Below are 12418 nucleotides of genomic sequence, written 5' to 3' on the forward strand. Positions count from 1 at the left end.
GGTAGGGTTAGGGTTAGGGTTAGGTTCGGGTTGGGGTTTGGTTTATTGTTACGGTTAGGTTTGGGGTTAGGGTTAGTGGTAGGGTTAGGGTTGGATTTAGGGTTAGGGTCTGGGTTAGGGATAGGGTTAGTGTTGGGGTTAGGGTTAGGGCTAGGGTTGAGTTAGGGTTAGGGTTAGGGTTAGGGTTAGGGTTCCGGTTAAGCTTGGGGTTAGGGTTGGGGTTAGGGTTAGGGTTAGGGTTGGGGTTAGGGTTAGGGTTAGGGTTAGGGTCGGGGTTAGGGTTGGGGTTAGGGTTCGGGTTGGGGTTAGGGTTAGGGTTTGTGTGAGGGTTAGGGTTAGGTTCAATGTTGGTGTTGGGGTTAGGGTTAGGATTAGGGTAAGTGTTGGGGTTAGGGTTATGGTTATGGTCAGGGTTGGGTTAGGGTTAGGGTTGGGGATAGGGTTAGGGTTGGGGTGAGTGTTGGAGTTAAGGTTAGGGTTAGGGTTAGTGTTAGGGTAGTGGTTAGGGTTAAGGTTAGGGTTAATGTTAAGCTTGGGTTTAGGGTTAGGGTTAGTGTTAGGGTAGTGGTTAGGGTTATTATTTGGGTTAGGGTCAGGGTTAGGGTTAGGGTTTGGGTTAGTGTCGGGGTTAGGGCTGGGGTTACGGTTCTGGTTGGGGTAGGGGTTAGGGTTAGGGTTGGGGTCAGGGTTAGGGTTAGTGTTAGTGTTAGGTTTAGGGTTGGGGTTAGGTTTAGGGTTAGGGTTAGGTTTAGGGTTAGGGTTGGGGTTAGGGATAGGTTTAATGTTGGGGTTGGGGTTGGGGTTAGGGTTAGGGTTAGGGTTAGGTTTGGGGTTAGGGTTAGGGTTAGGGTTAGGGTTGGGTTAGGTTTAGGGTTAAGGTTAGGGTTAGGGTTAGGGTTGGGGTTAGGTTTAGGTTTAATGTTGGGGTTGGGGTTGGGGTTAGTGTTAGGGTAGGGTTGGGGTTAGGGTTAGGGTTAGGGTTAGGGTTAGGGTTAGGGTTAGGGTTAGTGTTAGGATAGTCCTTAGGGTTAGGGTTAGGGATAGGGTTAGGGTTGGGGTTAGTTTTATGGTTAGGGTTAGGATTAGTGTTCGGGTTCAGGTTAGGGTTAGGTTTATTGTTGGGGTTGGGGTTAGGGTTTGGGTTAGGGTTAGGGTTAGGGTTTGGGTTAGGGTTAGGGTAAGGGTTAGGGTTAGGGTTGGGTTTGGGTTTGGGTTAGGGTTGGGGTTCGGGTTAGGGTTAGGGTTAGGGTTAGTGTTAGTGTTAGTGTTAGTGTTAGGGTCAGGGTTGGGGTTAGGGTTGGGTTTAGGGTTAGGGTTAGTGTTAGGGTTAGTGTTAGGGTTGGGTTAGGGTTAGGGTTAGTGTTAGGGTTGGGGTTAGTGTTGGGGTTAGTGTTGGTGTTAGGGTTAAGTTTAGGGTTAGTGCTAGGGTAGTGGTTAGGGTTAGGGTTAGGGTTATGATTAGGGTTATGGTTAGGGTTAGGGTTGGGGTTAGGGTTAGGGTTAGGGTTAGGGTTGGGTTAGGTTAGGTTTAGGGTTAAGGTTAGGTTTCGGGTTAGGGTTGGGGTTAGGTTTAGGTTTAATGTTGGGGTTGGGGTTGGGGTTAGGGTTAGGGTTAGGGTAGGGTTGGGGTTAGGGTTAGGTTTAGGGTTAGGGTTAGGGTTAGGGTTAGGGTTAGGATAGTCGTTAGGGTTAGGGTTAGGGTTAGGGTTAGGGTTAGGGTCGTGGTTAGGGTTGGGGTTAGGGTTCGGGTTGGGGTTAGGGTTAGGGTTAGTGTGAGGGTTAGGGTTGGGTTAAGTTTAGGGTTAGGGTTAGGTTTAGGGTTAGGGTTAGGGTTGGGGTAGGGGTTAGGTGTAGGGTTAGGGTTCAGGTTCGGGTTAGGGTTGGGGTCAAGGTTAGTGGTAGGGTTAGGGTTAGTGTAAGGTTTAGGGTTGGGGTTAGGGTTAGGGTCAGTTTTAGTGTTGGGGTTAGGGTTAGGTTCAGTGTTGGTGTTGGGGTTAGGGTTAGGTTTAGGGTAAGGGTTGGGGTTAGGGTTAGGGTTAGGGTTACGGTTACGGTTAGGGTTAGGGTTGGGTTAGGGTTAGGGTTAGGGTTTGGGTTAGGGTTAGGGTTGGGGTGAGTGTTGGAGTTAAGGTTAGGGTTAGGGTTAGTGTTAGGGAAGTGATTACGGTTAAGGTTAGGGTTAATGTTAAGCTTGGGTTTAGGTTTAGGGTTAGGGTTAGTGTTAGGGTAGTGGTTAGGGTTAGGATTAGGGTTAGGGTCAGGGTTAGGGTTAGGGTTTGGGTTAGGGTCGGGGTTAGGGCTGGGGTTAGGGTTCGGTTTGGGGTAGGGGTTAGGGTTAGGATTGGGGTCAGGGTTAGGGTTAGGGTTAGTGTAAGGTTTAGGGTTGGGGTTAGGTTTAGGGTTAGGGTTAGGGTTAGGGTTGGGGTTAGGGTTAGGTTTAATGCTGGGGTTGGGGTTAGGGTTAGGGTTAGGGTTAGTGTTGGGGTTAGGGTTAGGGTTAGTGTTGGGTTAGGTTTAGGGTTAAGGTTAGGTTTAGGGTTAGGGTTGGGGTTAGGTTTAGGTTTAATGTTGGGGTTGGGGTTGGGGTTAGGGTTAGGGTAAGGTTGGGGTCAGGGTTAGGGTTAGGGTTAGGGTTGGGGTTAGGGTTACGGTTGGGGTTAGTGTTGGGGTTAGGGTTAGTGTTAGGGATAGTGTTAGGGTTATGGTTAGGGTTCGGGTTAGGGTTAGGGTCAGTGTTAGGTTTAGTGCTGGGTTGTGGTTAGGGTTAGGGTTAGGGTTGGGGTTAGGGTTAGGGTTAGAGTTAGGGTTGGGGTTAGTGTTGGGTTTACGGTTAGGGTTAGGGTTAGGGCTAGGGTTGGGGTTAGGGTTAGGGTTAGGATTGGGGTTAGGGTTAGGTTTAGAGTTAGGGTTATGGTTGGGGTTAGGGTTAGCGTTAGGGCTGGGGTTTGGGTTAGGTTTACGTTAAATTTTGGGTTAGGGTTAGGGTTAGGGTTAGGATTGGGGTAGGGATTTGGGTTAGGGTTGAGCGTAGGGTTAGGGTAAGGGTTAGGGTAGGGGTTAGGGTTAGGGTTATGGTTATGGTTAAGGTTAGGGTTAGGTTTAGGGTTGGGGTTAGGGTTAGGTTCAGGGTTAGGGTTGGGGTTAGGGTTAGGGTTGGGGTTAGGGTTAGGGTTGGTGTTAGGGTTAGGGTTAGGGTTAGGGTTATGTTTGGGGTTAGGGTTAGTATTAGGGTTAGGGTTGGATTTAGGGTTAGGGTTAGGGTCTGGGTTAGGGTTAGGGTTGGGGTTAGGGTTAGGATTGAGTTAGGGTTAGGGTTAGGGTTAAGCTTGGGGTTAGGGTCAGGGTTAGGGTTGGGGTTAGGGTTCGGGATCGGGTTAGAGTTAGGGTTGGTGTTAGGGTTAGGGCTGGGTTAAGGTTTGGGTAGGGTTAGGGTTAGGGTTAGGTTCGGGTTGGGGTTTGGTTTATTGTTACGGTTAGGGTTGGGGTTAGGGTTAGTGGTAGGGTTAGGGTTGGATTTAGGGTTAGGGTCTGGGTTAGGGATAGGGTTAGTGTTGGGGTTAGGGTTAGGGCTAGGGTTGAGTTAGGGTTAGGGTTAGGGTTAGGGTTAGGGTTCCGGTTAAGCTTGGGGTTAGGGTTGGGGTTAGGGTTAGGGTTAGGGTTGGGGTTAGGGTTAGGGTTAGGGTTAGGGTCGGGGTTAGGGTTGGGGTTAGGGTTCGGGTTGGGGTTAGGGTTAGGGTTTGTGTGAGGGTTAGGGTTAGGTTCAATGTTGGTGTTGGGGTTAGGGTTAGGATTAGGGTAAGTGTTGGGGTTAGGGTTAGGGTTATGGTTATGGTCAGGGTTGGGTTAGGGTTAGGGTTGGGGATAGGGTTAGGGTTGGGGTGAGTGTTGGAGTTAAGGTTAGGGTTAGGGTTAGTGTTAGGGTAGTGGTTAGGGTTAAGGTTAGGGTTAATGTTAAGCTTGGGTTTAGGGTTAGGGTTAGTGTTAGGGTAGTGGTTAGGGTTATTATTTGGGTTACGGTCAGGGTTAGGGTTAGGGTTTGGGTTAGTGTCGGGGTTAGGGCTGGGGTTACGGTTCTGGTTGGGGTAGGGGTTAGGGTTAGGGTTGGGGTCAGGGTTAGGGTTAGTGTTAGTGTTAGGTTTAGGGTTGGGGTTAGGTTTAGGGTTAGGGTTAGGTTTAGGGTTAGGGTTGGGGTTAGGGATAGGTTTAATGTTGGGGTTGGGGTTGGGGTTAGGGTTAGATTTGGGGTTAGGGTTAGGGTTAGGGTTAGGGTTGGGTTAGGTTTAGGGTTAAGGTTAGGGTTAGGGTTAGGGTTGGGGTTAGGTTTAGGTTTAATGTTGGGGTTGGGGTTGGGGTTAGTGTTAGGGTAGGGTTGGGGTTAGGGTTAGGGTTAGGGTTAGGGTTAGGGTTAGGGTTAGTGTTAGGATAGTCCTTAGGGTTAGGGTTAGGGATAGGGTTAGGGTTGGGGTTAGTTTTATGGTTAGGGTTAGGATTAGTGTTCGGGTTCAGGTTAGGGTTAGGTTTATTGTTGGGGTTGGGGTTAGGGTTTGGGTTAGGGTTAGGGTTAGGGTTTGGGTTAGGGTTAGGGTAAGGGTTAGGGTTAGGGTTGGGTTTGGGTTTGGGTTAGGGTTGGGGTTCGGGTTAGGGTTAGGGTTAGGGTTAGGGTTAGGGTTAGGGTTAGTGTTAGTGTTAGGGTCAGGGTTGGGGTTAGGGTTGGGTTTAGGGTTAGGGTTAGTGTTAGGGTTAGTGTTAGGGTTGGGTTAGGGTTAGGGTTAGTGTTAGGGTTGGGGTTAGTGTTGGGGTTAGTGTTGGTGTTAGGGTTAAGTTTAGGGTTAGTGCTAGGGTAGTGGTTAGGGTTAGGGTTAGGGTTATGATTAGGGTTATGGTTAGGGTTAGGGTTGGGGTTAGGGTTAGGGTTAGGGTTAGGGTTGGGTTAGGTTAGGTTTAGGGTTAAGGTTAGGTTTCGGGTTAGGGTTGGGGTTAGGTTTAGGTTTAATGTTGGGGTTGGGGTTGGGGTTAGGGTTAGGGTAGGGTTGGGGTTAGGGTTAGGTTTAGGGTTAGGGTTAGGGTTAGGGTTAGGGTTAGGGTTAGGATAGTCGTTAGGGTTAGGGTTAGGGTTAGGGTTAGGGTTAGGGTCGTGGTTAGGGTTGGGGTTAGGGTTCGGGTTGGGGTTAGGGTTAGGGTTAGTGTGAGGGTTAGGGTTGGGTTAAGTTTAGGGTTAGGGTTAGGTTTAGGGTTAGGGTTAGGGTTGGGGTAGGGGTTAGGTGTAGGGTTAGGGTTCAGGTTCGGGTTAGGGTTGGGGTCAAGGTTAGTGGTAGGGTTAGGGTTAGTGTAAGGTTTAGGGTTGGGGTTAGGGTTAGGGTCAGTTTTAGTGTTGGGGTTAGGGTTAGGTTCAGTGTTGGTGTTGTGGTTAGGGTTAGGTTTAGGGTAAGGGTTGGGGTTAGGGTTAGGGTTAGGGTTAGGGTTACGGTTAGGGTTAGGGTTGGGTTAGGGTTAGGGTTAGGGTTTGGGTTAGGGTTAGGGTTGGGGTGAGTGTTGGAGTTAAGGTTAGGGTTAGGGTTAGTGTTAGGGAAGTGATTAGGGTTAAGGTTAGGGTTAATGTTAAGCTTGGGTTTAGGTTTAGGGTTAGGGTTAGTGTTAGGGTAGTGGTTAGGGTTAGGATTAGGGTTAGGGTCAGGGTTAGGGTTAGGGTTTGGGTTAGGGTCGGGGTTAGGGCTGGGGTTAGGGTTCGGTTTGGGGTAGGGGTTAGGGTTAGGATTGGGGTCAGGGTTAGGGTTAGGGTTAGTGTAAGGTTTAGGGTTGGGGTTAGGTTTAGGGTTAGGGTTAGGGTTAGGGTTGGGGTTAGGGTTAGGTTTAATGCTGGGGTTGGGGTTAGGGTTAGGGTTAGGGTTAGTGTTGGGGTTAGGGTTAGGGTTAGTGTTGGGTTAGGTTTAGGGTTAAGGTTAGGTTTAGGGTTAGGGTTGGGGTTAGGTTTAGGTTTAATGTTGGGGTTGGGGTTGGGGTTAGGGTTAGGGTAAGGTTGGGGTCAGGGTTAGGGTTAGGGTTAGGGTTGGGGTTAGGGTTACGGTTGGGGTTAGTGTTGGGGTTAGGGTTAGTGTTAGGGATAGTGTTAGGGTTATGGTTAGGGTTCGGGTTAGGGTTAGGGTCAGTGTTAGGTTTAGTGCTGGGTTGTGGTTAGGGTTAGGGTTAGGGTTGGGGTTAGGGTTAGGGTTAGAGTTAGGGTTGGGGTTAGTGTTGGGTTTACGGTTAGGGTTAGGGTTAGGGCTAGGGTTGGGGTTAGGGTTAGGGTTAGGATTGGGGTTAGGGTTAGGTTTAGAGTTAGGGTTATGGTTGGGGTTAGGGTTAGCGTTAGGGCTGGGGTTTGGGTTAGGTTTACGTTAAATTTTGGGTTAGGGTTAGGGTTAGGGTTAGGATTGGGGTAGGGATTTGGGTTAGGGTTGAGCGTAGGGTTAGGGTAAGGGTTAGGGTAGGGGTTAGGGTTAGGGTTATGGTTATGGTTAAGGTTAGGGTTAGGTTTAGGGTTGGGGTTAGGGTTAGGTTCAGGGTTAGGGTTGGGGTTAGGGTTAGGGTTGGGGTTAGGGTTAGGGTTGGTGTTAGGGTTAGGGTTAGGGTTAGGGTTATGTTTGGGGTTAGGGTTAGTATTAGGGTTAGGGTTGGATTTAGGGTTAGGGTTAGGGTCTGGGTTAGGGTTAGGGTTGGGGTTAGGGTTAGGATTGAGTTAGGGTTAGGGTTAGGGTTAAGCTTGGGGTTAGGGTCAGGGTTAGGGTTGGGGTTAGGGTTCGGGATCGGGTTAGAGTTAGGGTTGGTGTTAGGGTTAGGGCTGGGTTAAGGTTTGGGTAGGGTTAGGGTTAGGGTTAGGTTAGGGTTGGGGTTTGGTTTATTGTTACGGTTAGGTTTGGGGTTAGGGTTAGTGGTAGGGTTAGGGTTGGATTTAGGGTTAGGGTCTGGGTTAGGGATAGGGTTAGTGTTGGGGTTAGGGTTAGGGCTAGGGTTGAGTTAGGGTTAGGGTTAGGGTTAGGGTTAGGGTTCCGGTTAAGCTTGGGGTTAGGGTTGGGGTTAGGGTTAGGGTTAGGGTTGAGTTAGGGTTAGGTTTAGGGTTAGGGTTAGGATTAAGCTTGGGGTTAGCGTTAGGGTTAGGGTTAGGGTCGGGGTTAGGGGTGGGGTTAGGGTTAGGGTTAGAGTTAGGGTTAGGGTTAGGGTTAAGCTTGACGTTAGGGTTAGGTTTAGGGTTAGGGTTAGGGTTAGTGTTAGGGTTGGTGTTAGGGTCAGGGTTAGGATTGAGTTAGTGTTAGGGTTAGGGTTAGGGTTAAGCCTGGGGTTAGGGTTAGGGTTGGGGTTAGGGTTCGGGTTAGGGTTAGGGTTAGTGTTAGGGCTGGGTTAAGTTTTGGGTTAGGGTTAGGGTTAGGGTTATGGTTGGGGTAGGGGTTTGGGTTAGGGTTGAGGTTTACGTGAGGGTTAGGGTTAGGGTTGGGGAGAGGGATAGGGTTAGGGTTAGTGTTAGGGTTGGTTTTAGGGTTAGGGTTAGGGTTAGGGTTAGGGTTGGGGTTAGGGTTAGGGTTGGGGTTGGGGTTAGGGTTAGGGTTAGGGTTATGGTTAGGCTTGGGTTAGCGTTAGGGTTAGGGTTAGGGTTGGGGTTAGGGTTAGGGTTGGGGTTAGTGTTGGGGTTAGGGTTAGGGTTAGGGTTAGTGTTAGGGTAGTGGTTAGGGTTAGAGTTAGGGTTAGGGTTAGGGTTGGTCGTAGGGTTAGGGTTAGGCCTGGGGTTAGGGTTAGAGTTCGGGTTAGGGTTGGGGTTAGGGTTAGGGTTAGGGTGGGGGTTGTAGTTGGGGTGAACATGAGGGTTAGGGTTAGGGCAAGTTTAGGGTTAGTTTCTGGGATGGGATTGGGGTTGGGGTTCGGTTGTGGTTGGGGTTGGGGTTAGGGTTAGTGTTAGGGTTAGGGTTGGATTTAGGTTTAGGGTCTGGGTTCGGGTTCGGGTTGGGGTTCGGTTTAGGGTTGAGTTAGGGTTAGGGTTAGGGTTAGGATTAAGCTTGGGGTTAGGGTTAGGGTTACGGTCGGGGTTAGGGGTGGGCTTAGGGTTAGGCTTGGGGTTAGGGTTGGGGTAGGGGTTTGGGTTAGGGTTGAGGTGAGGGTGAGGGTTAGGGTTATGGTTGGGGTCAGGGTTAGGGGTATGGTTAGGGTTAGGGTTAGTGTTAGGCTTAGTGTTAGGGTAGTTGTTAGGGTTAGGGTTAGGGATTGGGTTAGGGTTAGGGTTGGGGTTAGTGTTAGGGTTAGGGTTACGGTTCAGGTTAGGGTTAGGTTTAGTGTTGGGGTTGGGGTTACGGTTAGGGTTAGGGTTTGTGTTAGGGTTAGGGTTCGGGTTAGGTTTGGGGTTAGGGTTAGGGTTAGGGTTAGGGTTAGGGTTGAGTTTGGGTTAGGGTTAGGGTTAGGGTTAGGGTTAGGGTTCGGGTTGGTGTTAGGGTTATGGTTAGGGTTAGGGTTAGGGTGGGGGTTAGTGTTGGCGTTATGGTTAGGGTTAGTGTTAGGGTAGTGGTTAGGGTTAGGGTTATGATTAGGTTTAGGGTTAGAGTTGGGGTTAGGGTTAGGGTTAGGGCTGGGGTTAGGGTTAGAGTTCGGATTAGGGTTGGGGTTAGGGTTAGGGTTAGGTTTAGGTTTGGGGTTAGGGCTAGTGTTAGGGTTAGGGTTGGATTTAGGTTTAGGGTCTGGGTTAGGGTTAGGGTTGGGGTTAGGGTTAGGGTTGTGTTAGGGTTAGGGTTAGGGTTAGGATTAAGCTTGGGGTTAGGGTTAGGGTTAGGGTCAGTGTCGGGGTTAGGGGTGGGGTTAGGGTTAGAGTTAGGGTTAGGGATAGGGTTAAGCTTGGGGTTAGGGTTAGGTTTAGGGTTAGGCTTGGGGTTAGGGTTCGGGTAGGGGTTAGGGTTAGTTTTAGGGTTAGGGTTGGGTTAAGTTTAGGGTTAGGGTTAGGGTTAGGTTAAGGGTTGGGGTAGGGGTTAGGGTTAGGGTTGGGGTTAGGGTTAGGGTTAGGGTTAGGGTTGGGGTCAGGTTTAGGGTTAGGGTTAGAGTTAGGGTTAGTGTTAGTGTTAGGTTTAGGGTTGGCGTTAGGGTTAGGGTTAGGGTTGGGGTTAGGGTTAGGTTTAGGTTTGGGGTTGGGGTTAGGGTTAGGGTTGGGGTTGGGGTTAGGGTTAGGTTTAGGGTTAGGATTAAGGTTGGGTTAGTGTTGGGGTTGGGGTTGGGGTTAGGGTTAGGGTTGGGGTTAGTGTTAGGGTAGTGGTTAGCGTTAGGGTTAGGGTAGTGGTTAGGGTTAGGGTTAGGGCTGGGGTTAGTTTTAGGGTTAGGGTTAGAATTAGGGTTAGGGTTAGCGTTAGGGTTAGGTTTAGGGTTGGGGTTTCGTTTATTGTTACGGTTAGGGTTGGGGTTAGCGTTATTGTTAGGGTTCGGGTTGGATTTAGGGTTAGGGTTAGGGTTAGGGTTAGGGTTGGGTCGAGGGTTAGGGTTAGGGTTAGGGTTAGGGTTAGAATTAGGGTTAGGGTTAGCGTTAGGGTTAGGTTTAGGGTTGGGGTTTCGTTTATTTTTACGGTTAGGGTTGGGGTTAGCGTTATTGTTAGGGTTCGGGTTGGATTTAGGGTTAGGGTCTGGGTTAGGGTTAGGGTTAGGGTTGGGTCGAGGGTTAGGGTTAGGGTTAGGGTTGAGTTAGGGTTAGGGTTAGGGTTAGGGTTAAGCTTGGGGTTAGGGTTAGGGTTAGGGTTAGGGGTAGGGTTGGGGTTAGGGTTAGGGTTGTGGTTAGGGTTAGGGTCAGGGTTAGGGTTAGGGTTAGGGTTAGGGTCGTGGTTAGGGTTGGGGTTAGGGTTCGGGTTGGGGTTAGGGTTAGGGTTAGTGTGAGGGTTAGGGTTGGGTTAAGTTTAGGGTTAGGGTTAGGTTTAGGGTTAGGGTTAGGGTTGGGGTAGGGGTTAGGTGTAGGGTTAGGGTTCAGGTTCGGGTTAGGGTTGGGGTCAAGGTTAGTAGTAGGGTTAGGGTTAGTGTAAGGTTTAGGGTTGGGGTTAGGGTTAGGGTCAGTTTTAGTGTTGGGGTTAGGGTTAGGTTCAGTGTTGGTGTTGGGGTTAGGGTTAGGTTTAGGGTAAGGGTTGGGGTTAGGGTTAGGGTTACGGTTAGGGTTAGGGTTGGGTTAGGGTTAGGGTTAGGGTTTGGGTTAGGGTTAGGGTTGGGGTGAGTGTTGGAGTTAAGGTTAGGGTTAGGGTTAGTGTTAGGGAAGTGATTAGGGTTAAGGTTAGGGTTAATGTTAAGCTTGGGTTTAGGTTTAGGGTTAGGGTTAGTGTTAGGGTAGTGGTTAGGGTTAGGATTAGGGTTAGGGTCAGGGTTAGGGTTAGGGTTTGGGTTAGGGTCGGGGTTAGGGCTGGGGTTAGGGTTCGGTTTGGGGTAGGGGTTAGGGTTAGGATTGGGGTCAGGGTTAGGGTTAGGGTTAGTGTAAGGTTTAGGGTTGGGGTTAGGTTTAGGGTTAGGGTTAGGGTTAGGGTTGGGGTTAGGGTTAGGTTTAATGCTGGGGTTGGGGTTAGGGTTAGGGTTAGGGTTAGTGTTGGGGTTAGGGTTAGGGTTAGTGTTGGGTTAGGTTTAGGGTTAAGGTTAGGTTTAGGGTTAGGGTTGGGGTTAGGTTTAGGTTTAATGTTGGGGTTGGGGTTGGGGTTAGAATTAGGGTAAGGTTGGGGTCAGGGTTAGGGTTAGGGTTAGGGTTGGGGTTAGGGTTACGGTTGGGGTTAGTGTTGGGGTTAGGGTTAGTGGTAGGGATAGTGCTAGGGTTATGGTTAGGGTTCGGGTTAGGGTTAGGGTCAGTGTTAGGTTTAGTGCTGGGTTGTGGTTAGGGTTAGGGTTAGGGTTAGGGTTAGGGTTAGGGTTGGGGTTAGGGTTAGGGTTAGAGTTAGGGTTGGGGTTAGTGTTGGGTTTACGGTTAGGGTTAGGGCTAGGGTTGGGGTTAGGGTTAGGGTTAGGATTGGGGTTAGGGTTAGGTTTAGAGTTAGGGTTATGGTTGGGGTTAGGGTTAGCGTTAGGGCTGGGGTTTGGGTTAGGTTTACGTTAAATTTTGGGTTAGGGTTAGGGTTAGGGTTAGGATTGGGGTAGGGATTTGGGTTAGGGTTGAGCGTAGGGTTAGGGTAAAGGTTAGGGTAGGGGTTAGGGTTAGGGTTATGGTTATGGTTAAGGTTAGGGTTAGGTTTAGGGTTGGGGTTAGGGTTAGGTTCAGGGTTAGGGTTGGGGTTAGGGTTAGGGTTGGGGTTAGGGTTAGGGTTAGGGGTGGGGTTAGGGTTAGGGTTAGGGTTAGGGTTAGGTTTGGGGTTAGGGTTAGTATTAGGGTTAGGGTTGGATTTAGGGTTAGGGTTAGGGTCTGGGTTAGGGTTAGGGTTGGGGTTAGGGTTAGGATTGAGTTAGGGTTAGGGTTAGGGTTAAGCTTGGGGTTAGGGTCAGGGTTAGGGTTGGGGTTAGGGTTCGGGATCGGGTTAGAGTTAGGGTTGGTGTTAGGGTTAGGGCTGGGTTAAGGTTTGGGTAGGGTTAGGGTTAGGGTTAGGTTCGGGTTGGGGTTTGGTTTATTGTTACGGTTAGGTTTGGGGTTAGGGTTAGTGGTAGGGTTAGGGTTGGATTTAGGGTTAGGGTCTGGGTTAGGGATAGGGTTAGTGTTGGGGTTAGGGTTAGGGCTAGGGTTGAGTTAGGGTTAGGGTTAGGGTTAGGGTTAGGGTTCCGGTTAAGCTTGGGGTTAGGGTTGGGGTTAGGGTTAGGGTTAGGGTTGGGGTTAGGGTTAGGGTTAGGGTTAGGGTCGGGGTTAGGGTTGGGGTTAGGGTTCGGGTTGGGGTTAGGGTTAGGGTTTGTGTGAGGGTTAGGGTTAGGTTCAATGTTGGTGTTGGGGTTAGGGTTAGGATTAGGGTAAGTGTTGGGGTTAGGGTTATGGTTATGGTCAGGGTTGGGTTAGGGTTAGGGTTGGGGATAGGGTTAGGGTTGGGGTGAGTGTTGGAGTTAAGGTTAGGGTTAGGGTTAGTGTTAGGGTAGTGGTTAGGGTTAAGGTTAGGGTTAATGTTAAGCTTGGGTTTAGGGTTAGGGTTAGTGTTAGGGTAGTGGTTAGGGTTATTATTTGGGTTAGGGTCAGGGTTAGGGTTAGGGTTTGGGTTAGTGTCGGGGTTAGGGCTGGGGTTACGGTTCTGGTTGGGGTAGGGGTTAGGGTTAGGGTTGGGGTCAGGGTTAGGGTTAGTGTTAGTGTTAGGTTTAGGGTTGGGGTTAGGTTTAGGGTTAGGGTTAGGTTTAGGGTTAGGGTTGGGGTTAGGGATAGGTTTAATGTTGGGGTTGGGGTTGGGGTTAGGGTTAGGGTTAGGGTTAGGTTTGGGGTTAGGGTTAGGGTTAGGGTTAGGGTTGGGTTAGGTTTAGGGTTAAGGTTAGGGTTAGGGTTAGGGTT

The sequence above is a fragment of the Heloderma suspectum genome, chromosome 13, assembly GCF_057233095.1.
Source record: "Heloderma suspectum isolate Gila_16-S chromosome 13, 16-S_ref, whole genome shotgun sequence".
In the NCBI taxonomy this organism is placed as follows: Eukaryota; Metazoa; Chordata; class Lepidosauria; order Squamata; family Helodermatidae; genus Heloderma; species Heloderma suspectum.